Source organism: Pleurodeles waltl, chromosome 5 (assembly GCF_031143425.1).
Source record: "Pleurodeles waltl isolate 20211129_DDA chromosome 5, aPleWal1.hap1.20221129, whole genome shotgun sequence".
NCBI classification, from domain to species: Eukaryota; Metazoa; Chordata; class Amphibia; order Caudata; family Salamandridae; genus Pleurodeles; species Pleurodeles waltl.
In genome coordinates this window covers 115,246,337-115,271,913 of record NC_090444.1, presented here as the reverse complement: position 1 = coordinate 115,271,913, position 25,577 = coordinate 115,246,337, and positions in this window count along the sequence as shown.

Here is a 25,577-nt window from a genome sequence, read left to right as displayed (position 1 = left end):
AATCAAACAAAATATATCAGTTTGCAATATACACAGCAGGTTATATTTATAAGATATTGAATGCAAAGCAAAACAAATACTTCACCGTGTAGGAACTATTTACAGCTACATCTTTCTAAGGTCTGCAAGCTGATGACCCCTGTCAGCCGCGAGAAAGAGTTTCATCTACCCACACGGGATGCTGGCAGCTGGCGCCAAGCTCCAGCACGAGGTCCGGCAGATTCGAATCTGACTCTCTGCAGCCTGTTACATTCGTTACAAAGGTGTGCCCCCTCCTCTCAGACCTGGGAAACTGAGCAAGCCTTTTGGAGACTGGCCAGGTCTCCAAGACTACTCCTGTTCCCAAGCTCAAGCGAGGAAAAACAACGCCCATGTACCCTCTCTTATCAGGTCTAGTCTACTGTGAGAGCAAAACATCTTGGTTCATCTGGTGCAAAAACACAGCTTGGAAAAATACAGCTTGGATTCTCAACTGCAATGTCTAACTCCACGTTAAAGGCAATGGGCAGCTAACCTAAATATCAAATGCAATGTCATGTTAAAGGCAATAGGCAGCTAACCTAAATATCAAATGCAATGTCTAGTGTCATGTCAAAGCCAATAGGCATCTAAGCTGAATACAAAATGCAATGTCTTATATCATGTCAAAGCCCATAGGCAGCTGAGCTGAATACAAAATGCAATGTATAATATCATGTCAAAGCCAATAGGCAGCTGAGCTGAATATCATGTCAAAGCCAATAGGCAGTTAAGCTGAATACAAAATGCAATATATAATATCATGTCAAAGCCAATAGGCAGCGGAGCTGAATATCATGTCAAAGCCAATAGGCAGTTAAGCTGAATACAAAATGCAATATATAATATCATGTCAAAGCCCATAGGCAGAATATCTAATAGCATGTCAAAGTCAATAGGCAGCTAAATTGAATACATCATGTCAAAGCCAATAGGCGGCTCAACTGAACAAAACATACCATGTGCTACTGGTGAACATTGAGCAACTAATATGCGCAGTGGTGAAACACAAAGTCATTGGTCAAAACAAAACTTATCAAATAGCAGGACAGTCCGCCCTTTGACCAATGAATTTTTGTTTCACATATCTCATATTTCAAACCAAAAACAAAAAAAAACATCAGCACAAAAAAAAAAAAAAACATTACATTTGAATGATCAAAGCAATCCCTGTAAAGCAATAGAAGTGAATTAACACATTGATCTCATAACCTTTCACATCAGATACATCTACATAGAAAAGACTGGGCAATTTTTATACTCTGAGTGAGTCTCTAATTCAACAGTGTTAGCAATTTGATGTGGCATGAGTTCTGCTCATGTAAAAGATGCACGGTCCACCTGAAAGGTTTGCTGGAAGATAAGCAAAAGTCAGAGTTCCATACGAGAGGGAAAAAAAAAAAAAACACAGCAAACAAGTTGAACTTGAACTGAAGGCGCAGTTTGCGCAAAATGGATCCATGGTGCTGGCACTTTACTCAGCCAGGTTCAGGTTGGGGATTCGGTCCCTTCCCCGACCCCACACGCACACACTGGAAGGGGGACCACACAGCGCACTCAGGGACAGTGGCGAAACGTGGTAGGATCTGCAAAAGAAACAAGTATGACTTTTCTTGCAAATAACATTTTTCATTTAAACTGCACCCTTCCTCTTTCTTTCCCTGTTTTATAATCAGCAGGACGTTTTTGGGGCCCTTTGTTATATTTTCTGCAGGTTCTGGAGGGTCACTTGGGGCTTCAGCCCACACATCAGCACTGAGGTTTTTATCTGCTGCGCCACAGCTTCCCTTTTCTTGCACTGTCAGAAGGGCTGGGGCAGACTCCTTCTTTACCAAACCTCCATTCACTGCATTTTCTTCAATTTGGGCCATTCTGTCTCCAATTTGTATGAATGAATCAGATTCTTTTCTAGGTATCAGCATAATTTCGATTTTTCCTTGGTAATTTGCAGCAATCACTCTCCCTAAAACTTGATCAATTTGCCATTTCTGTTCTGGTAACGTTCCTCTCCCCAACTGCTCTGTGACTGCTTGCATGACAGATTGCTTTTGTGCGTGCTGCACAGTTTTTATCAAATCTAGGGGAATGTGCATCTCTCTCATCTCTGCCCGCCTGTAAGTGGCTTTTTCTCTCAGCTGTTCACATTTCTGGGGCACCCACTTAGCCATCCCCACTAAGGCAGAATTCTGGGTGTACACTTCTCTCTCTGCATTTTTCTCATTAACATCTGCAAGGTAATTGAACCAGTTAGGTGCTAAAACATTAGCAATGAACCAAAAATCAGCGTAAAAATGACACATCTCACGTAGCTCTTGCTTTAAAATCTGACACACATTATACAACGCTGTTCCTTCTACGGTGCCAGAAAACAACATTTCAGTCAATGAATCATTAGTAAAACAAACATGCTTTTTATCTTCAGTAGACACGAATTCAAATGGTGCACACAATTTCACCGGTAATTCTTTTACCTGTGGTACTCTAGCCCTGTCTTGCAAGTACCAGATCCATTGTATGATTCTAGCTAGGTGCACTATTTTCTTTCCTTGTTCTTGAGTTACATGTACATAAGTATTTCCTTCTTGCACTGCGCAGAAACTTAAAATCTGCATTATTTCATTTGCCAAATCACAAGCGCGCAGCTGCATATAATTTTTCACAGTGACCATATACAAAAGTGTTAGGATTTCTCTCAAATGAGGGCTATTCTTTTTCCAAAAATCAAACAAGCTAATGAAACTCGGGGTGTCTTGCTCTAAAATCCTTCGTTTTACTTGTGCATTTTGCAACGGTAACTCGTAAATCACATTCTGAGCTCTCTCGTCCCTGTTATCAGTTAAGGAATGCATTTTGGCTGCCAAAAACCCTGGCTCACACGGAAACTCAGTGCAGCTCGGAGCTGTCTTAACCCCCTCATTACTGGAATGGGACAAGAAAGATTCTTCAAAAACAGCCCTTTTATAACTTTCAGTCTTATTTTGAATTATTGTATCCTGGCTAATTTGCTCACGTAAATTCCTATTTTCATGTTCCAACTTCCTACATTTCTCCTGCATTTCTCTGTAAGCAGATAAAGGTATCCAGACCTTTCTGTCATCATTACTTCCAAAAGACACGTTTTCTACATATATACAACAGGAATTATTTCTCAAAACATTATCAGGCCTTTTAGCTACACATGCATTTTCTTCTGTAATTCCCCAAACAGAAAACAATTCACAGTTTTTCTTAGCACCATCAGGCAGTTCATCAACACATGTATTCTCAGACATGGTCTGCCGTGCTACTGTGATTCTCCAAACAGAAAACAATTTCTGTAATTCTCCAAACAACAAAAAAACAATTACACTTTTAAAGTGTGCACTTAGAAATCTACTAACTCGTCAAACCCCTTAATCACCTCTTAATGACCGACCCCACGACTCCAGGTACCAATTGTAGTGCTTTCCTCTTATTTAGTTTCTAAGCACTAACATAACACAACAGAAATGCACTTCTGAGGCCAAAGAAGACTTTTATTGTTGTTATATGAATGACGAATTAGTAGCTTTCAAGTCCGCGTTAATCAAACAAAATATATCAGTTTGCAATATACACAGCAGGTTATATTTATAAGATATTGAATGCAAAGCAAAACAAATACTTCACCGTGTAGGAACTATTTACAGCTACATCTTTCTAAGGTCTGCAAGCTGATGACCCCTGTCAGCCGCGAGAAAGAGTTTCATCTACCCACACGGGATGCTGGCAGCTGGCGCCAAGCTCCAGCACGAGGTCCGGCAGATTCGAATCTGACTCTCTGCAGCCTGTTACATTCGTTACAAAGGTGTGCCCCCTCCTCTCAGACCTGGGAAACTGAGCAAGCCTTTTGGAGACTGGCCAGGTCTCCAAGACTACTCCTGTTCCCAAGCTCAAGCGAGGAAAAACAACGCCCATGTACCCTCTCTTATCAGGTCTAGTCTACTGTGAGAGCAAAACATCTTGGTTCATCTGGTGCAAAAACACAGCTTGGAAAAATACAGCTTGGATTCTCAACTGCAATGTCTAACTCCACGTTAAAGGCAATGGGCAGCTAACCTAAATATCAAATGCAATGTCATGTTAAAGGCAATAGGCAGCTAACCTAAATATCAAATGCAATGTCTAGTGTCATGTCAAAGCCAATAGGCATCTAAGCTGAATACAAAATGCAATGTCTTATATCATGTCAAAGCCCATAGGCAGCTGAGCTGAATACAAAATGCAATGTATAATATCATGTCAAAGCCAATAGGCAGCTGAGCTGAATATCATGTCAAAGCCAATAGGCAGTTAAGCTGAATACAAAATGCAATATATAATATCATGTCAAAGCCAATAGGCAGCGGAGCTGAATATCATGTCAAAGCCAATAGGCAGTTAAGCTGAATACAAAATGCAATATATAATATCATGTCAAAGCCCATAGGCAGAATATCTAATAGCATGTCAAAGTCAATAGGCAGCTAAATTGAATACATCATGTCAAAGCCAATAGGCGGCTCAACTGAACAAAACATACCATGTGCTACTGGTGAACATTGAGCAACTAATATGCGCAGTGGTGAAACACAAAGTCATTGGTCAAAACAAAACTTATCAAATAGCAGGACAGCCTACACAGAAGGAAACAGGTGAGGCAGTTATGCTGCAGGATGTGGTGGCCCCAAGTGCAGGTGGGCCCCCTTTCAATGAAGGGCCCATTGAGTTATCAAGCAGGGTCTTGTGTGGCTCAGGGTTCGGGCGAATGCAACCCTTTATAGTAAAGCACAAGGCACACGTGTACAGGACCTAGGGGCAGAGCTGGATGTTTTGGGGTCAGTGCAGGGCACCAGCATGGCTTTGGAGATTTGGTTAGGTCTGCAGATGCCTCAGGTTCAAGAACAAAATGTGGTAGACATATCTGAGGGGCTTACAGGCCAGTGAATGGCTTTGGGTGGACCTCGAGGCCAAGATACAGGAACAACACAGGCTGGTGGTGGAGATGGAACAGCACTAGGAGAGGCTTTGAGGTGAGAGAGAGGGGGCTTTGGAGGTAATGGGGCAATTCAACAGGGTGAAGGGCATCTCCAGGCCATGACAGTATTGGTAGGCGATGGGTACGGATCCCTGAGGAGGGACCTGGAGATGACAAGGGGGCTAGTGTGGCCCATTGGCTTGGTAGCACGAGGAGCACAAAAGGTTTTAACGACCAGGCGGGGACTAGAGAAACAATGCCAGGGGGTGAGGCTGGCAGATTGATGGAGACACCAAAGGGGTGTAAAACAACTTCTGGACGTTGGTCTGAAGCAATTGGGGGGTGGTCAGTGGTCTTCCCTACAATGCAGGAAAAGACTTGTTCAGCTGATTTTGCTTTGTACACCAGCTGTGATAAGGAGGTGCCAGAGGTGCGGAACCCAAGTGTGGCTGAGTGTATGTGGGCAGAAGCAAAGGAATGTAAGGACCAAGAGGTTGGAGTATGGGGGAGATAGTAATGGGTGGGAGGAAGGTGAATTGCATGATGCACTGGAAGCAAGTGTGCCTGGGATACAAAGTGTGCAGAGCGGTGGCGCAAGGGCCTCTTCAGTTGGTGTTTTGCAGACATTAAGTGCGGAAACTGGAGACACGGTTGGGCGGTGGAGAGAGGCATGAGACAGTGGTAGCAAGATGATGGTTATCTCCAGGTAAGAGGGAGTGGTGGTCTGTATGGGAGAGTTCTCAAACTGTCACGGGTAGAGTACTGTGTAAATCTATAGTCGTAGGTGATGGGGTAATTGAGAAGGATGGGACATCTCAGAAGCAAGTAAAAATGGCAAAAGGGCAGAGCTAAGAGGTACACGATGGAAAGGTGAAAAAGGGGAAGGAGGCCTCAGCGGATACCAAGCAAGGAGAGGACGAGGCAGGCGCTGATGGCCTGGACGGGGGTGTTCATAAGAGAAGACAGCCATTTATGGGCTTAACAATGCCTTTGGGGTCACACGTCTCAGAATAACACAAGAACAGGATATGGAAACATGAATACATGGATGTTCATACATGATTCAAGTTGTTGCATAGGGACATACAGGCTAAAGAGAGGTCCAAAGAGGAGGAGTGGGAGCAAGCACAGTGACCCAGAGAGCCCTTTATGATGGAGAACTGGAAGCCTGTCTTTTTGATATTTGCTAGCATTTACTGTGAGAAATATGCGGCTAAGGCTATCACCCTATTCAAATACATGAACATTATAAGAAAAGCCCAGATGCATTTTGGGGGTATGACTGGCTCTGTTATGAAGAGGAATTATGGGCTAAGGTGGGTTTTAATCCTGATAACCCTTGAGGGGATGGGATTCGGAGTTATAGATGCAGGGGATATCATCGTCACAATCCACAACCTCTACGCATACTGCGAGTGGCCTGCCAATAGATACAAACCCTTTTAGCTGCGTCCCGCCCAACAAGGGGTGGGTGGAACACCAAGGACCTTGAGCACAAATGCGGGGCATGTTGGAATTTCAATAAAGGCTTTTGCTCCCAAAACCTGTGCAAATTTAAGCATGAGTGTTCCAAAAGTGGAGTGTATCACACTGGCAAGCCTATCGGAGCAATGGAGGGTGACCAAGGGGAGGGGATCTCAAGGTGCTTCTGGGCCAAAAGCTTGTATGCCAATTAGGCTAGACGGCTTATAGCCATGGCTGGAACTATATCCTGATAAAGAGAGGGCTTTGAGATTGGAATGGGTTATTTGGGAGGGTTTCAGGGTTGGTTACCAAGGGCCCAGGGGCAGAAGATGGGACAACAATTTGTGGTGGGCCAAAGAAGCACCGGGAATGGTGACAGAAAAGTTATGGAATGAGATTGATGATGGAAGGATAGCGGGCTCCCTTTCATGAATGTCCACTGCCTGACTTATTGGTTTCTCCTTTAGGTGTTGTCCCCAAGAAGAGGGAAGGCAAGTTCCGCCTGATCCAACATTTGTCTTGGCTGGAAGGGACTTCTATGAATGGCTTTATTGCTTCAGAGGACACAAAAGTGGTAAATGCTTCTGTAGATGATGCAATTCGGTTGATCCGTTTGTATGGTCAAGGTGCGGAATTGGGAAAGTGTCACATCAAGTCGGCATTTTGGTTGCTTCCTATTCATCTATGTAATTTCCCTGGATTGGGCATGCAACTGGATGGTGTGATTTATGTTGACCGGGTCTTACCTTTTGGAAGTCCCATTTCTTGTGCATTGTTCAAAGCATTTAGTACCTTTTTGCAATGGGTCTTTACGAAGCTGAGTGGATATCAAGCAGTGTTTCACTATTTGGATGATTTCATTTTTGTGGGCATGGTGGGGTCAGGTGAATGCGCCAGGGCCCTCAGGCATTTTGAAGACATGCCGGAGGATTTGGGGTTCCTCTGGTTCCGAAAAAACAGAAGGTCCAAGCATAGTTCGAACCTTTTTGGGGATTGAATTGGACACAACACAGTTGCTGGTGAGGCTGCCCAGAGACGAAGTGCAAGAAATTCAGGCTTTCATTGGTGAAGTTGTGGTGGCACAGAGACTGGAGTTCAGGGCAGTGCAGCAATTGCTTGGCTTTTTAAACTTTGCATGCAGAGTGGTACGGGGAGGGAGGACCTTTTGCAGAATGCTGGGCATGGCGATGTCAGGCGCAGTTTTGCCTCATCATAGGATTCGGGATTCCATGGGGGTGAGAGCTGACCTTAGGGTCTGTGAGACATTTCTGGAGGATTTCAATGGGGTCTCAATGGCTTTTCAGGAAGATGACAGGTGCAGATATTCTCTGATGCAGTAGGGGCTTTTGGCTTTGGTCTTTCTTGGGATGGGAGGTGGGTTGTGGAGGAGTGGCCTCAAACTTGGTTGGAGCAAGGGTGAAGCATAGCCACTTTGGAATTAATTCCACTGTTGGTGGCTTTGGCTGTGTGGGGCAGTTAATTGGCTGACAGGACGGTGATGTTTAGCATGGACAATGTGACTGTGGTGGATTTGGTTAAGAGTGAGAAGGCTCTGGTTCTGAGGGTTTTGTGGCTTTTGCAATGTTTCATGTTGCTCTGCCTCAAGTTGAATATTGTTTTGAAGGATAAACATGTGGCGGCTGTCAACAATTCTATAGGAGATTCATTTGTCTTGTTCACAATGGCATCGTTTTCACAGCCTGGCACCAGGAGCAGAAGAGCACACGACACCCGTTCCTGCAGATATTTGAGAGTGGGGGGCATGAACGTCATTAGGCTGGTCAAAAAGTCATAAAAGAGGAGCTACTGACTGACATGTACTGAATTTGAGCCATTTGAGGGGCAATCTGTTTTTTTTTTGATACAGGATCACGTTGCCATGGAGAATAAGGTTATACATTTTGTCATGTTCTTGAGGTTTGGCACCCGCGACAATAGCAGGTATGATGGCAGGTTTTTTTGAGGGGGGGAAGTTGTATCGGGGGGATTGACCCTCTCGGGATGACATACTGGGAAAGATTTTGAAAGGGTAGGGAAAATTAAAAATGGGGCAGGGCAGAGGCCATTACTTTTGAGTTATTGTTAGAGATCTTGAGTGTGTTGTAGCAATGGTTTTGAGGTTGCTATCTTCCAGTTATGCATGATACGGATGTTTTTGCGGCCTTCCGGGTGTCTGAGCTGTTGGGATCAGGACAAGAGTCAGGGGTACTACATGGGGAGACGCATATGGAAAGAGGTCAGTGGAGGATATGATTACGTAAATCCATGACAGACCAATGGGTATGGTCGCAACAAGGAAGGAGCGAAGGTGCTTGCCTGGAGAGTGAATGGCACAGTTTTAGCAAACGGCCAGGGCACAGACAGGAAAAAAAAAATTGTCATGCAAATGGAGACAAGGTTACGGCTTTTCAGCTTTTGTTGGTGCTACGCATGGCTTTGTGGAAGCTGGGTAGGAATGCAGCTAATTTCGGGACCCCTTTTTTCCGGATTGGAGCAGTTACTGCGGCTGGTCGACTGGGCTGGAACTGGACTCAGATCCACAAAATTAAGAGGTGGGGATCACCTTGTTGTGATAAAAATATGTACAAGTAAATGGGTGGGGGGTCGGAAGAGTGGACATTGGGGGGACTGGGTACAGCCTAATTGTTTTTCTTTTCTTGCAGGGTGTGTGAGCGACCCTGAGAAGTCTAAGATGGTCACATGACTGGTGGGACACTCATTCATCCACTAGATAGCCAAATATGTAAAGGTTCAGATTTATGGACGTAAGCTGGGATTGCCCAGCAGCCTGCATGATGTTTTTCTGGTGGGAAAAGAGTAGGGCAAGATGGGGGAACTTGCTGTCTTTCTTTGTGAACATGATACCGAAATGGGGTTGTCCGGGCATGCTGGTTCTTTACCCTGGGGAAAACAATCTGGTTAGTTTTTCAGGACTCACCCTACTGGAACACATGCAGTCGGACCTATTGCTATTTCAACAGAACCTGGCTGGGACAGTTGTGATGAGTTTGTGCCTTGAGCTATGAGGCATGGGGCCTTTGATGGAGCCAGGAGGAAACTAAATTGGGCAATGCAAGTTTTCTGTGGGGCTCATAACATCAAGTTTTTGGCACATGGGGGTCTTACGGAAGAAGACATGGGCCTTTTTTGACCTGACGGAGTGCATCTCACGGATATGGGCAATGCATATTACATGTTGGAACTGAGGTATATGTTGAAGGAACTTTGGACTGGAAAGGTCTTTTGCAGAAGAACAGATTGAGGTGCTGTGTTGCAGTAGGTTTCACTTGTGGGGCAGTAAAACCCCTCGATGGGTTTTACTGGGTGGCACTAGATGGGGGATTGGAGAGTCAGATGCAGGTCTATCCACCCTCAGGGAGGGGAGGAAAGAAGGGAGCATGGGTGAAAGTTGACAGTGTGTGGGATGCCTGGGACAGGGCGAGGAGTTTTCATTGAAGGGTGCTTGGGTGAAATATGTAAGAATGGGATTGGGTATGGAAGGAGCTCATGGAGGAAAAGGTGAAAGGGAGAATGAAACAAGTAGGAGTGAGGGAGAGAGTTTGTGGGAAATGAATGTGAGGTACAAGGGGATTGTGTTTAAGATGTTTTTCCAAAGTTAATTTATAATGTTGAAATGTCAAAATGTTAAATCAATTGCAATCCTGTCCTAATGAATGGCTGGCTACACTTTATTGCACTGTTGCATACAATGACATCACAATGAATTTCTGAGGGTAAACCCTGAGAGCAGCACCATCAAATGCACTGTTAGGAATTCATGATCCACCAAGATCCACTGTGGCACAGGGGACTCACCGATTATCTTATGCCAAACTACTCAATGTATAATTATTTAAATGTAGCACTTTGAAGAGTTACTCATTGTAGGAAAACACCCTTTTTGGCATGGTTAGCCCCCATTTTTGTGGCTGATATGGGATGTGATTTTGACCAAAGGTATGCTGGGTTCCTGCTAACCAGGTCCCCAGTGGCAGATCTCTTTCCCTAATTTGTGCAGTTGTTTTTCCCAATTGGCAAAACCTTTAGCACCCTCTGTAAGTCCCTAGTAAATAGTACCCCTGGTACCAAGGGTATAGGGTACTAAAGAAGGTCCCCAAGAGCTGCAGCACAAATTGTGCCACCATCAGGGACCCCTCACCAAACACACACAGTGCTGCCATTGCAGGCTGCGTGTCTTGGTGCAGACAAAAGTGAAAACACGAACAGTCACACATCCCCTTGTACCAGGTCGTCTACCACTGCATGTCATACTTGTAAGTCACCCCTCCAGCAGGCCTACAGCCCTAAGGGAAGGTACATTATAGCACATGTGAGGACACATGTGCATGAGCAGATATGCCCGTGCTATGTCTTTGTCAATTCTTAGACATAGTAAGTGGGCAGAGAAGCCATTTTTAGACACATGTGCTGGTCAGTACTAGTTCCCCAGTTACATGATGGCTTCTTTGAACATAAGGATGTTTGGTATCAAACATCTCATTGTAATAAACCCTCAAAGAATCCAGTGATGGATTTATTGATACATGCACCCAGAGGGCAATGCTAGAGTGTTGACTGACTGGTCTAAACCAGCACAGCCACCTTAGTCAGATTTGTGACCTCCTGAGGTGAGAGCCAGCACTGTCAGAGGCTAGACATAAAGTCTGCTCTGGACGGAAGTGTTATCAGCTCTTCTAGGCAGGATGACATTCCAAGGTGGAAAGTTTCAAAGGACCAGCCACCTTTGTTATGCGACCCAGGTCTCTCCATATGGTGAAGAAGACCACCCCCCTGTCCTGACCCCACTTCTTGGCGGCAAGACAGGCGGGAAAATTAGTAAGATTAAGAATTGTGCCCACATCATGCCTGTCCCACCCCTAAGGTGAACCAGCCGATGTGGACATCACTTTTCAAATTCCTCCATCTTGTTTTGTACGGAATTAGCATTCTAGGGTCAGGGTTATGCCCACTTACCAGCGGAAGTAGTCATATAAAGGGTGTAGTCACCCTAAAGGTAGGCAACCCATTGACTGCTACCTGGCACTCCCTTGAACACTCCTAAATTGAGTATTTACTTGGCATTCCTGAACCCAAGAACTCATATTTGACGGATAAAGAGAAGAAGGCTGAAGAAGAGTCACTGCCTGTGAGAACAGCTGTGGACTTTGGCGCAAAACCCTGCCTGCCCACACCTCTCTGCACAATCGTGACAGAGTGACATGTCTGGCAAAGCTGAAGAACTACCAAAGCCTCGGTTAGCCTGCCAGCATCTCACAAATTGCCGCCAGTCTCCTTGGAGGAGTTACTTCCCTGTAGTCTGCAATCACCAAAAAGCAGAGTATGGTCCACTGCCTTGAGGAGGTACCCAGGCCTGGAGGACAAGAACTGTTTCCCCACCGAGTGTGACGACACCAGGACCAACTGGAACCATGCAGCACCAAAACCCAGGATACTGGACGCCCTTTACCAAGGCCCCACAGTGAGAGTCCATTCCTGATTCCCACTGTACCAGGACCAAGCAACCATCAAGGGACATCAGCACCACTGAGACCCACTTTGTGAGTGGCCCAGCAGTCTTGATTTTGCCCCAGCCAGCTGTTGGCCCCTAACCGCAAGGATCATCTTTGAGCACAAATCCCAGTCACCCTATCCACTTTGCATCTGAGCCGCACGGCCTGGACCCCGAAGATCCAGCTGTGCCCCCCTCCTCTAAGGTCCCTTGTGACCCAAGCCCCTGTTTAGGAGCTCTCGGATATGTCCCCAAGTCCCCCTTTGCAGCCTGTTTCCAGGTGGCACCCCTTCTCTGTAGCGCACCCAGCTCCAAGCTCACCAGCACCTTGCTCCCTGTGGAATTCGGGGCACTCCCAACGAACTGCTGGTGGTACTTTGGACCCTGGCCCCCTACATCTCTAAACCCAGAAGGTGAACCCCTGAAACCTACTGTACTTACCTTTGTGCATTATTGACTTTTCCTTCCATAGGACTGCATTGTGCTTAAAGGCACACAGGTTTGAACTCTTTACTTACCTGTAAGAAATAATAATAAAAGCAGTACTTTCTTTTGAACAAAATTCTTGGTTTCAAACCATATATAAAAAGAAGTTTTATTTTTCTAAATTGGTCTCTGATTTATTCTTTGAGTGTGTGTCACATTGATTGCCTCTGCGAGTACAACAAGTGGTTTGCACTGCCCTCTAATAAGCCTAACTGCTCACCCACACTACCACAAATGGGAGCGTTAGTATTACCTACTTTTGCCTCTGTCAATCAATTAGAGATCGACTGAACTCTGCACGGTGTACTTCTTTTTAGTGCACCATATAGAGAGAGAACTTCCTACACTCATTTTCAGTGAAGATCTAGCAGATTCAGCCCCTTTTCAGCCAAGGTCTGGTATACTATGTTATTACGACTGTGTAGGCTGCATTCATTGGTAGGTACCATGGTAGGATGAAGTTGGTGCAGCCACATATAGACTTCTGTCCTATCAGTGAGTAAAAAAGTAAGGTTTTCAGCGTACTTCTGAACTGAAACTGGTTTTCCATTAGTCTCATGGGCAGAGGGAGCTTCGGCACTAATTAAGACAAAGAGCAGCTTTTGCTGAGGGTTCACTTTATTCGAGGAATCAAAATCCTTGCCTCAATTCAAGGCTCTGATAGTTATAGGCCCTGATTTAGAGTGCGGATGAAATGGTACTCTGTCACAGTGGCAATGGAGTATCCTTTTCGCCATAATGAAGGTGTATCTGCCTCATTTAGAGTTGGACAGATCTTCAGTATGTAGCTGACAAAGGTACTCCTTATTCCATCAGTGACATACTCCACTGCTGAACCGATGGACTAAAGGTCACCAGAGGTTTTATCATTAGTTTGTCCGCCCTACTTGGAGCAGGCGAACAGATGGCATGTTTTTATTTGAACACACCGCCATCCAAAACGTGGCGGTAAGTGAAAGTAAAAACATTTAGGGCCAGATGTAGCAAAGGGTTTTTCCCATTCTGTGTCAATGGGAAAATGTGTTCGTACATATGGCCCTTAATGACCCCCTCACCACGGAAGAAATCTCCCATAGTCAGGGGGTCACTGCTTTTTATATTTTCAGAAAGAAAATCCTTCTTTGTGATTTTCTCTTTTAAAATAAAAAAGATTTTGAAAATGTTCCGTATGGCTCGTCGTGTTGATGGAACCGCATGGCGCACTTCCAATGTAAGAGTTGTCCGCTGGGCCGGCGAACATTTCTAAATACGGCGGGCGTTGTGCCCTCAGCATGGTGGTCGACTCCATCAGTCGCACTCTACACAATGCCCTTAGTCTAAAAAATAGATTCCTTGGCTGAAAAATAGATTATTTCGCCAGAGAGGAATACTATTGTATAGTCCAAGTAAAAAGTTCATGAGGTTTCTAGGAGGATCTCTGGTAAGGTGCAGAAGTTTCAGGTTATCAGGACTGCTCCTGGAAACACTGCTGAGATCCCATTTATAACTATGTACGTAGCATGTACGTGGTGTACATTTACGCACAGGAACATGATTGGCAAGAATACAATTGCTCTTTGTACCTTTCCTATATTTACCTACCCACCAAATATCAGGGGTTTCTCTGAATGTCTCCAGGATGGGGACAGACAGAACTATGGTTTGTGAATATCCACAAACAAGCAGTGCTCTGGGTGGTCCTAATACTTTCTGAGAATTCCCCTCATGGACCGCCCACCCTAAGATTTTAGGAGAAGGCTAACACATGAAAAAGCATACGTGAGAATTTTTGTTTACAAGCGTAGAATCATGTTTAGAAACACGTGTTTGGGCTTGTGAAAAGGGCCATTTGCAACTTTAGGTCCATCATAGACGCATAAATGGATTTGCACATTGGGCCAGAGGTCCTGGAAAGGCACTCTAGGATCTCAGTGGATCCTCAGTGGAGTGAGCACACCCACTGTGTCCATGGGCCTATTTTAGCAGTTCCGCCAGGACATCTAGCATCTTCTGCAACATCTTTGAGTTATCTACTGAAGACTTGGCTCTGTTGAGTACAAGGGCCTAACGTCCATTGGTGGGCACAGACGACCCTGAGAGAGGACGTGGAAAATAAAAGGTTCGGAGACAAGGTGAGTGGAGCGAGCAGGCTGGTGGTGTGTGGACGAAGTGGAATAGATCTTTTAGATTTGAATCAAAAAAGGATATTGAAGAATACGGCCATCTTGTGATGAATGGCGGCAAAGTGTTTTCCTTGCTTCAAAGGTGAATGTTCAGAGAAGGAATGAAAGGAAGATTATTGGACCCTGCTGAGAATATGCTGTGGTCTCTAAGGCAGGGCCACTGGAATTATGCGGCAGGAGAGGACCAAATGATTAGCAGGTTTAACTAAATTATGCGGCAAGAAGAGGCAAATTATAAAGCAAAATGCAGCACATTTTGTGATAGTGTTACTTCCTTATTTTTCATTTTTACACAGGTTAACACAGTCTGGACAAAGGTTTCAGCAAATTAGCAGCCAACTTCTGCAAAGGGTTTTCCGTGCCCCAGCAAAACAGGTTGCTACATTTTTAGTAACTTTGATCCCTTTGATCTAGAAACATTTTTTGGTAAAATCTGCAGATTATGCAGCAGATGATGGATTATGTGGCAAACGCAGAAAATACATAATTATATTGAAAACACAGTGGTCACAAACTTGCATAATGCCAGTGACACCTGGTAAGGTCTCAATGACATTTACCCTCTGTTTCTCTTCACACATTGTATGCCATTAGTTTGTCTACAAACTCTGTGCAATGGAATAAATAGAAGCTCAATAAAGAATGAATTCTTCAAAGTATTGATGTGGCTGTGAACTACAATAATTAATACCAATATCCTATTCTGATAATGGATGCATGTGAAAAATATTTAGATGCATCCAATCATATTTAGAAAAGAAATTCCAAACAGAAAATATTGTCAAAATACCCAGCTGTTCTAACTGAAATGGAAAGAATCTCCATAATTTCCCCATGTGTTTCTCATAATTAGTTTTCTCTTCACTTTATCTTAATTTTGACTTTTGTAGCCTTACTTCCTGCACCTTTTGTTGGTGTTTGCTTATCTGGCACCTGGTCCTTTCATGTCAGCAGCACATTGGAAGAGGAGAGTCAGCGGTCTAGCTTCCAGTCTCGCTGCCATGCTTAACCTTCCTCTTCTTCACTGTTCAGAATGTTTGTACCAGAAGAATTGATCACAGATGAACAATGCAAAGGTTCATGTTAGTGCTTTCATGTGCTATTTTACTCCACAGTAGCTCTGCTTGTAGCAGGCTTGTCTCTGGGTTGGCATGTAAAAAATAACCATGCACTCTATGTCTGGTGCTTCATTGAGTTGGGGACCTAGGGTTTTAGTTAATCTCATTTAGAGTTTATGGGGTCCTATGGTGAATAGGCTGCTGGCACAACCTTCTTGAGTGCAAAGCCAGCTGAGGAACTCACTCATTTCCCCTGCTTCTAAATGAGGCTGGGGACCACAAGTTTGGAGGGGCAGGGGCCCCTCTGAGTTACGGCAGTTCTCCAACATCACCATTCATATATGACACTCTCAGTCTTGGTACATATAGTTTTAGGAAGCTTTTGCATATGTAATCCTGGAAGCAGGTGGCCACCTCTTAAGAGGTTTCATGTTATCTTCCTGATTGGTTATCTTCTTAAAGTAATTGTTTTATCATTGGATCCCATTATGAACACCTCAGTGGTGTCAAAGAACCTATGTTTCTTCATCTGACTCTGAGAGGCAGGTACAATTAAGGTTATCTAAGAAAATCAGGTATCCCACCAATGGTGTAGCTGGTATGGCAAGATCCCTGTTGCGAGCAAGGAAGGTCCGAGCCAGGCTCAAGGCAGAATCCCCAAGACCAGACATTCTGCACAAGACTGCTCAGACACCGGTTATAGATTTGAATATGCTTACCTTTTTTCAATAGTTTGCAGAGGGCCCAAAAAAGGGGGATTGACAGGGCTCTTATAGCCTGCTAAGACAAGTCTGGACATTTCAGGCCCCTTGGCTAAAATCCTCGAATAGGGACTGCATGCTCAAGAAATGAACAACCCCATTAATCCTGAAATTCTAGCGAGGTGAACATAGTGAGCCATCTGCCTGTTTGGCCTCTGAACGAAGGAAATCAGTCCTGTTACATATCGATCCACAACTGATGGAACTAGCCATGGCTGAACCTAGTCCTTTAGCAGAAGGACAATTGTTTGGGTATTGTTTTGTCAATGATCTTGGCAAATTTGTGAATACCTTTGCATCCATCGATAAAGCAAAATTCTCAATAAAGAAGGCGCTAAATCCACTCTTTGGCAGGGCTGGTTGTGGCAGAGGACGTCAGACCGGCCTCTTCACCCAGCAACGTCCTAAATGAGGATTGAGGTTTTGAGGCTTTTGGCAGGTTCCAGCCCACGCAATCTTCAAGATCCAGGGGGTTTCTAAAGGGAGATTCAACAGAGGTGCCAACAGGAGCAACCAAGCCACCTCCTCTTCTCAAGTCACAGGTACTGGTTCTTCCTCTTTCAAATCTTCCATTTGGGGACAGACTGCGTCATTTTTTGCACAGTTGGGCATTGATTTTGACAGATTGTTGGGTGCTGGAGACAGTTCAAGGTAATTATATAGAACTCATCCAAGCTCCTTTCCAGTTTTCTGCCTCCCTCTCCTTTTTTCCCAACTACATATGACTTTCATAGACTCAGACATTCAGGAACTCCTGTCAAAAGAAGCTGTTGCTTTCACTTCCCCTCATCCAGAGGGCTTCTGCAGCAATGTGTTTCTTGTCCAGAAAAAAGTTGGAGGTCAGAGACTTGTCCTCAGTCTCATGGAATTCAACCCATGGGTTTTTTACCGTTGTTTCAAGATGGAAGGTATCCATCTGTTTTGAGATTTCTTGCAAGAGCAAGATTGGATGGTGCGCATAGATTTGAAAGACGCTTACCTTTCAGTTCCTATTTTCCCTCCTCACAGGTGTTATCTTCAATTTAAGTAGAGGAATCAATAGTATGAGTGTCTATCCTTCCTTTCGGGCTCTCGTCAGTCTCTTGAGCATTCACAAAGCACCAATGGTAGAACATCTAAGAGAGATGAGAGCCTGCATGATCGTCTACCTGGACAACATGATTCTGATGGCACAAGGCAAAGCCACTCTGTTGAAACATCTGTCCTGGGCAGTGTCTCTGCTTCAGAGTTTAGGATTTGTAACCAATTCTAAAAGACCCATGGTGATTCTGCCTCAACGAGTAGAATTCTTAGATTTCCTAATAGACTGGGTCAAATCTCAACCTCTTCTTGCCCACACAAAAGTGAAGTCCATCCAGAGAGAATTAAGGTAAACTCTGTTCATACGGACTTTGTCTTTGAGATCCTTAGCACGGATTGTGGTTCTGTTGGCTTCTTCTATTCAGGCGATCTTTCCTGGTGCGTTACACTACAGGGCTCTTCAAAGGCTCAAAATCTATTATCTTCAGAAAGGTCTACTTTACCATACTCAGATTCCGTTAGCCCCCGATGCTCAGGAAGAGATTCAGTGGTGACTCCTTCACATGGACGCTTTAGAATGACAAAGCCATTTTCGGGGTATCCCCAGGTGTCACCATAGAGTCAAACGCCAGCCTCTGGGTTTGGGGAGCAAGGTGCAGGGACTTTGCTACAGGAGTACAATGGTCCTCAAAGGGAATTGGGGCTTCACATACATTGCCTGGAACTTTTGGCGGGGTCCTTCGCGATACAATCTCTTTTCCCCAAGAAGAGCAATTGTTGCATCCTTCTGTGGATGGACAATGTGTCCGCAGTCAAATATATCAATCGGTTAGGGAGCACCAGATTTCAGGTCTTGGCGATTATAGCCAGGGAATTTAGGCACTTCTGCCTCAGTCAGAAGATTACTGCAATAGCAGAGTTTCCCCCCCGGCAATGACAACAGGGGCGCGGACTGGAATTCACGATTCCTTGTTGATTGGAATGGCTGGAGACTACATTCGTGTATTTTACAGGAGATAGACCTCTTTGCTTCTCATCTGAACACTCAATGCAAAGAATGTTTCAGCTGGAGACCAGATCGGATGGCTCTTGTCACAGATGCGTTTCTTCAAGATTGGTCAGGTCACCTGCACTATGCATTCCCTCCTTTTGCCCTGATTCCGAGGGGTACTGCTCAGGTCGGGTGACCGCTAGCATCCATCATTTTGATTACCCTGTTGTGGAAAACACAGGCTTAGTTCCCGGTCCTTCTGGAGATGTTGATTGCTCCTCCCATATTCCTTCCAGTGTTACCTCAGTTCCTTCTGGATCCTGTGGTTTCCCCACACCCTCTTCTTCTTCAGGGCCATCTGGGTCTCATGGCATGGAAAATATCGGAAGACATGGTCAAATTGAGGGCATTTCAGAGGCAACTGCATCATTAATACAACAAGCTTGGGCTTCTTCCACCCACAGAAGATATTTTTCAGCTTGGAAGAGAAGGGTTGGTTGGTGTCTTCTGCGGAATGTGGGTACCGTGGAATCAGAGTTGAAAGATGTAGTCAACTTTCTTTCCAAATGTACAGAATCTAGATTATGTTAGAGGCCAGTAAATAATTCCAGATCCGCATTATCTGCTGGTCATGCTCTCTGTGATGGTAAATAGGTTGGTATGCACTCTTTGGTGTGTAAATTTCTTAAAGACATTCAGGTGGCTAACGCACCGAAACCTATATATTTTCAACTATAGGATGCTAATAATGTGTTGTCATTGTTCAGATCCTGGACTGACAACCCCAATTTACCTAATAAACAAATCTCTGCCAAATTGGCAGTGCTCTTTGTTTGGTTTCCTGTAGAAGGGTGTCTGATGTCAGAGCCCTTGATCTAGCAGGTATGTTATTTTCCCCAGACGGGGTTTCCTTTATTATTTCAGAAAGGACTAGGACTATGTCTAGATCGGTAGGTTATCTAGCTTTTCCTCATAATGCTAAATTATGTGTTGTCAAATGTTTGAAAATGTATGAAGAGCACACTTTGTCTTATAGGGCCGACCTCTTGGGTCCTCTTTTGTTAGCCATTCAAAAGCCTTTCAAGCCAGTGTCTGCTGCAACCTTAGCCAAGTGGGTCATTTGGATCATGGCAGAAGCAGGCATTGATGTTTCATATTATGGAGCGCATTCTGTTAGGGGGGTGATGGCCTCCAAGGCATTTATGCTTGGTTTCAGTTTAGAAGACATTTTACAAGCAGCTGATAGGTCATCTTACTCTATGTTTAAAACTTTTTATTACAAACCTATTGTGCATGATATTTCTGTTGTTTTTGGTCAGCTTTGAACCACCATAATCAGAGCCTTGGGTCCTGACATAGAATAGAAAATTTTCTAGGAGATGCAACAAGAATTTTAGATTCTATTAAGGACACGGAGGCAAGGACTATCCCACCCTGGGACAAGAACACTGTTATGATGTATTGCTTTTGAAATGCATATGATGTTGATTGTTGCTTATGACCTGACCGGTTGAAGGTACAGACTATAGTTTCTGATTTTCATGTACTTCGTTTCCTTCCCAGGAGCTGATCAGAAGCAAGGTTGAGGCATTCCAGAGTGCCTATATCTTTGGATTTTGGTGTTCCATCTGGCAGTTGGCGATTAATACCTCATGGGCAGTTTGATCATTTGGTTTCTATTATTGTTGGTTCCAGGTGATATTGAACCTTTTTCACAGCAATTAAAAGAGGCAGTCAAGATGGTGTTTCACTGTTTCGTAGGGTTTACTTCATTATTATTCATGGGTGATTATGAGGGCGTGGTTCAAAGTCTCATGGGATGTGTGGTTTATGTTTACTGTTTTTTGATTGGCTGCTGTTTTGGAGTAGTAAAGATAGAGAAAACATAATCCTCGCCTCCCTGTCCTTAATAGAATCAAAAATTTGTGTTGCATCCGCTAGAAAATGTTCTATTGTGTCTGACTGCATGCTGACTTAGGAGCTCATTTACACCTTGGCAGTAGGTTTGCTGGTCCACCAGGTCAGCATAGTGCTTAATTTGTAGAAAAAAAAAATAAGAGGCAGAGACCTTGTCAGGAGGCCATTTCCACTTGCACAGCCCACTGCTGCTGTCAGAACTGCCATTTCCAGGAACAATAGAACAATTAACGTTCACACTCCTACAAGTGTGACAATTTTGACTATTATAGGCCCCCAAAGCTGTAATAATGGCTTTGGCAGCAGGTATTAGTCATTTTTAATGTATTTTGAATTAATAAAACAACTGTTGTTGCGCTTGACTTTAAATTAAATAAACAGCACCACCATGTGGCAGACTGTCAAAAGTGCCGGTGTTGACAAATAAGTGCCTGTGCTGAGAACCGAAAAACACTTGCTCAATTTAAGCACTGGGTACAGTGGAGGCAATATTTCTTCTCACTAGAAGAGGGCCAGCCACTATATTTAGAGATCCCGGTCAGGTAGGTCGGGACTGCCATGCCTTCAGCAGAACCAGTGGAGATGGCTCCATGGAAGGCAATGAAGCTTTGTCCCTGCAAGTGGTGGCCATTCTGCATTTTCCCTATCTGGAAGTGCAATGCCTGACATTGTGATCACAGATGGACCATCTTGCCTAACATGGCAGTCCTAGATAGGCAAAACAATTGACGGATGCCGCACCCCACATATGGCAGAGTGACTGTCACTTAGGCCATCATGGAAGTTCAGAGGTTCCTGCCAGAAGAGCCATTGGAGACTTCCCTGCTAAAAATAACACTATTCAGGTGGAAAAAAGCCCATAGCTCTTTCCCTGACTATAGGGAAGCGCGTTTGGTTGGCGTGGAAAAATGCTAATTTAGATCCTATTTACATCAGTGATGTCGCGGCGCCAAACGCTAAATCAGGAGTTTAGGCCTTTAATGCAAGTTGAGAGAAAATCCCAAATTGCTCACATTATTATGAATTCAGAGGGAAAACCCCTACCACAAACACTTTTTCACCAGCAAAAAACCCTGGTGAAATTTATCTGGGGAAAAACTGCGTAAATCAGTGCGCGAACACTGATTTTCACAGTTATCTGAAGTACTGAAACTTACTATCAGAAGGGAACCAGCACCAGGTATTTACCACACTCCAGGATTACCTCTCAAGCTGTGATAAGGGGCATAAAATGTGAACTGCAGTAATTTACAAGAGTGAGACAAAATTACTAAAGGACAAAAATGTGATTTTTATAACTTGGTTTTCTTCAGTAAGAGTGCATAAGGAAGTCGTGCTTGATCCCGGTGTAAGAGAGAGCTGCTTAGATAAAGCTTAGTGAAACCAAAACTTTCCCGCGGATCTTGCAGTTTGAGGGAAGAAAACATAAAAACAGATTTCCATGGCATTCAAGCCGGAGTTGGGAGACACCATGTGGACATGTTGTGTAATGACTAGTAGAAAGTGCATTTCTTGTTTGTGTTGATCCATACACGCTTGAAGTTTATGACTTTTTAGGATTCACTGTGTTTCCTGTTTTGTTCGCAGTTCTCGGTATAGGTCATAAAAAATTGCTCAGCACATTTAGAGATGTCAAGAGCATCTGGGACCAGGTGTTTACAAACATGTTCACAAAGCCATGCACGTCAGCAAATACGAAAATAACCTTATCCAACAAGCATTTGGAATGCAATGGGTCTCTCGCGTTTGCTCGAGTTAGAGCTATTAGTTTTGTAAATTCCTAACTGGACTTTTCGTGCCACACAAACTGAAAATAAAAAGTAAAAGTAATTTCACATAAGCGAGCCGATTGAAAGCGCCACGGCCGCCATGAGTGCGAAGGAGCGAGACAAGAGGAAAAAGAAGTTTGCTTGCACTCAAAGTTATCGACAAAAGTGCAATTATCCATGTAACAGGGTCGATGACCAAGGGGGTAACAAAACTGCCCCACAGAGGGACAAACGTAAAGCAGTTACCAACGCAAACAAAAGATTTTTGAAAGGTAATCACACGAACGAGTGGTAGTGATTGGTGTGCGGTGAGCGTAGTTAAAAGCCCAGATACATACCAACACGTCGGAAAAGCAGCGCTTGTGCGCTCGACCTAAAAATTGGCACTGTCCTAACAAGATAATAGAAGGGCTAACAGTGCAATAGCGTTTTAGGAATTGAAAACTTTTTTTGGCTAAGGCAGCGCTGAAGTGGCATTTCCCACGCACCATATTTACAAAGTGGCGCAGTGCACGCATTGCGCCACTTTGTAAACCCTTTCGCCACATTATTCCTGCGCCAGGCATAATGTATGCTAGGAGGGCATTCCCCACTGGGGGGTGCGAAAAAAAGGCGCAAGAAAATCTAAGAGGTTTCCTTGCGCCATTTTGTTTTGGTACTTTTAATGCCTACTCAGAGCAGGCGTTAAAATGGGGCAAACCATTATTTATAATGGGTCCCTATGTACTCTGCAGGAGTGGCGCTACTCCTGCAGAGTACATCAATAGTGTAAAAAAAAAGACACTATTGCCCTCTACCCTGCGCCATGGTGCACCGTATTTTACAAACGGCGCACACATGGTGGCGGTAGGAGGGGCGCTACTGGGCGCACAGAAAGTTTCCTTAAATCTGCCCCTTGGTATTTTTCTGCCTCAACTAAATGTGCCTTTCTGCCAGTAGCTAGAGTCACATGACTGAATAGCTCTCCTCTAGGTATGATGTGGATTCCTTCCAGACATGGGGACAAAAGGGTCTTGGGTGTGGAGAAAGGTGAATTTTAAATGTAGGACATGTACTCGTGTGTTTTACATGTCCTGATAGTGAAATACTGCTGAATTCAGTTTTCACTATTGCAAGGCCTATCTTTCCCATAGGTGAACATGGGGATTGCCTTGAAATATCCTTCAAGTGTAATTTCCCATTGGGAGTAGATAGAAATGTGGAGTTTGTGGTCTCTGAACTCACAATTTAAAAATACATCTTTTGGCGGAGTTGGTTTTTAAATTGTAAGTTTGAAAATGCCACTTTAAGAAAGTGGGCATTTTCTTGCTTATCCTGTCTGTGCCTCTGCCTGTCTGTGGAATACATATCTGGGTCAGGATGGTAGTCGGGCTGTTTGTGAATTCACTCTAGACATTCACAGTAACGGATCTGAGGTGTGCCCTGCATACCCTGATGTGTTTTACTGGGCAACAGTGGTGGGAGGAGCTGACACTTGCACCTGAATGGGACTGTGCCTGTCCTTACACAAAGCAGTCTCCACCCCCTAGAGTGTGTCTGGGACCTGCTCAGGAAAGGCAGGGTCTTGTGCACTACAAAGACGTTCATTTGAAGCTTAAATGAGTACAAGTACTGGACCACTGAGACTACAACTTTAGAAGCCTTCTGGTCTGAGGATATTCTGGCAAGAAGATGAGCTTGATGGTGGAGGTGGTACTGCCATGCTGCCAGTTGCTTTGCTGTGCTGGCCTGCTGCTTCTGTCCTGGGAGTAAAAGGACTGAACTCCGCTTTCTATATCCTGCCTTCCAAAGTTCTCCAAGGGCTTGAACTAAGCTTGCCTCCTGTTAAGAATTCTCAGGGACATCAAAGACTTCACATTCCCATGACTGGGCTCTTCGGATGAGTCCTGACTAGCCAAGAGGTACCAAATCCAGTCCCTGGGCCCTTGGAAGTGGAAGCTGGTGACCTGTAGAAGATAATTCTCCCATCAGCACGCTGCAGCAGAAAAATTGATGCAGCACCTGCCCGATGGCTAAAAAATCAATGCAGCACCAGTCTTGGGGCAGAATAATCGACGCAGCGCCTTTTTCAGCGTGGATCTATTAACACAGCACGTCAAAATTTTCCACGCACCGTCCCTGGGCATCATTGTCTCATTGATCCCGTACCGTAGTAAGGAATCAATGCATCGCCTTCTCTGCGAGGAAAGAATTGACGCATCGCTTCACATGTGAGGAAAGAATCGACGCATTGCCTCCCCTGCACAGTAAAGAACCAACGCATTGCTTGCTTTTCCGACGCATCACCTCCTTTGCTGCCTCCATCATCTTTGTTTGTTTTGACGCATCCCAAGTACTGTGTGTTAATAGGTATGATTCCTATTGATTAAGACTTTTATTTTAAAAAGTGATAACCTTACTTGTGTATGTTAGATTTTTGTCATTTTAGTCTTGTTTTATTCCAATAAATATTGGTTATTTATCTAAACTGGTGTGGAGTCCTTATTGTAGTGTTTCACTGTTTTACTTTGTGTGTACAAATACTTTACAGATGCCTCTGAGATAAGCCTGACTGCTCGAGCCAAGCTACTAAGTGGGTGAGCAGAGGTTATCTTGGCTGTGTGGCTCCCTTACCCTGACTAGAGTGAGGGTCCCTACTTGGGCAGGGTGCATACCACTGCCAACTAGAGATCCCATTTCTAACAATCCTGAAAGGCCACTGTCGGTGATGTTTTCATTTATTGTTCCTATTTACAATTGAGCATGTTTTGTTTGCAGCTGCTGTACATTATATTTTTAAAACACTGCATTTCGGCAGTGGTGTAGCAATTTGCAAGGGGCTCTAAGGCATGCAAGTAAAATGGACCGTCTAAATGCTGCAAGGGTCACAAAGGACAGCAATAATCAGACTCATGAGTAAATCTGGTTTTGAATCTTACACCACTGCACATGCTGCACCATTAATAGCCATGACCTCTTTATTTCAGACATTTTTGTTACCTTCTCCCCACACTGTCAGGAGTGCCTGTAACTCACTTCATCGGAGAGTCGTGGTCCTTCTTTCGAAATGAAGAATGTGTCCCGCTCGCTGGTCACAGGTCTACAGGGCACCAGGCAAATCTGGTTCCATCAAGGAAAGGCCTAACTTTCAGATTGACCCCTGTCCTGCTGCAGAAAGGGAGTAGCCAAGTGTCAGTCTCTGGCTGCAGAGAATCACATTTGTGTACATTTAGGCACTAGAGAGAATTACCTCTTTCACAGCTAATGATATGGCAATGCATGAAGTAATGCAATATATTGTTTTATTTTTGGCAAATATTCTTGCCTCGTGCATCAGTAGTGTGGGGGTCAATGACAGCTTGAGTAGAAGAGGAACTGAAGTATTCATAGGAATGGGGGACTCTGGCCATAAGTGCTGAACGGGCTCACCACAGCTGAGTCCAGTGAGAGGCACTGATCAGAATTCAC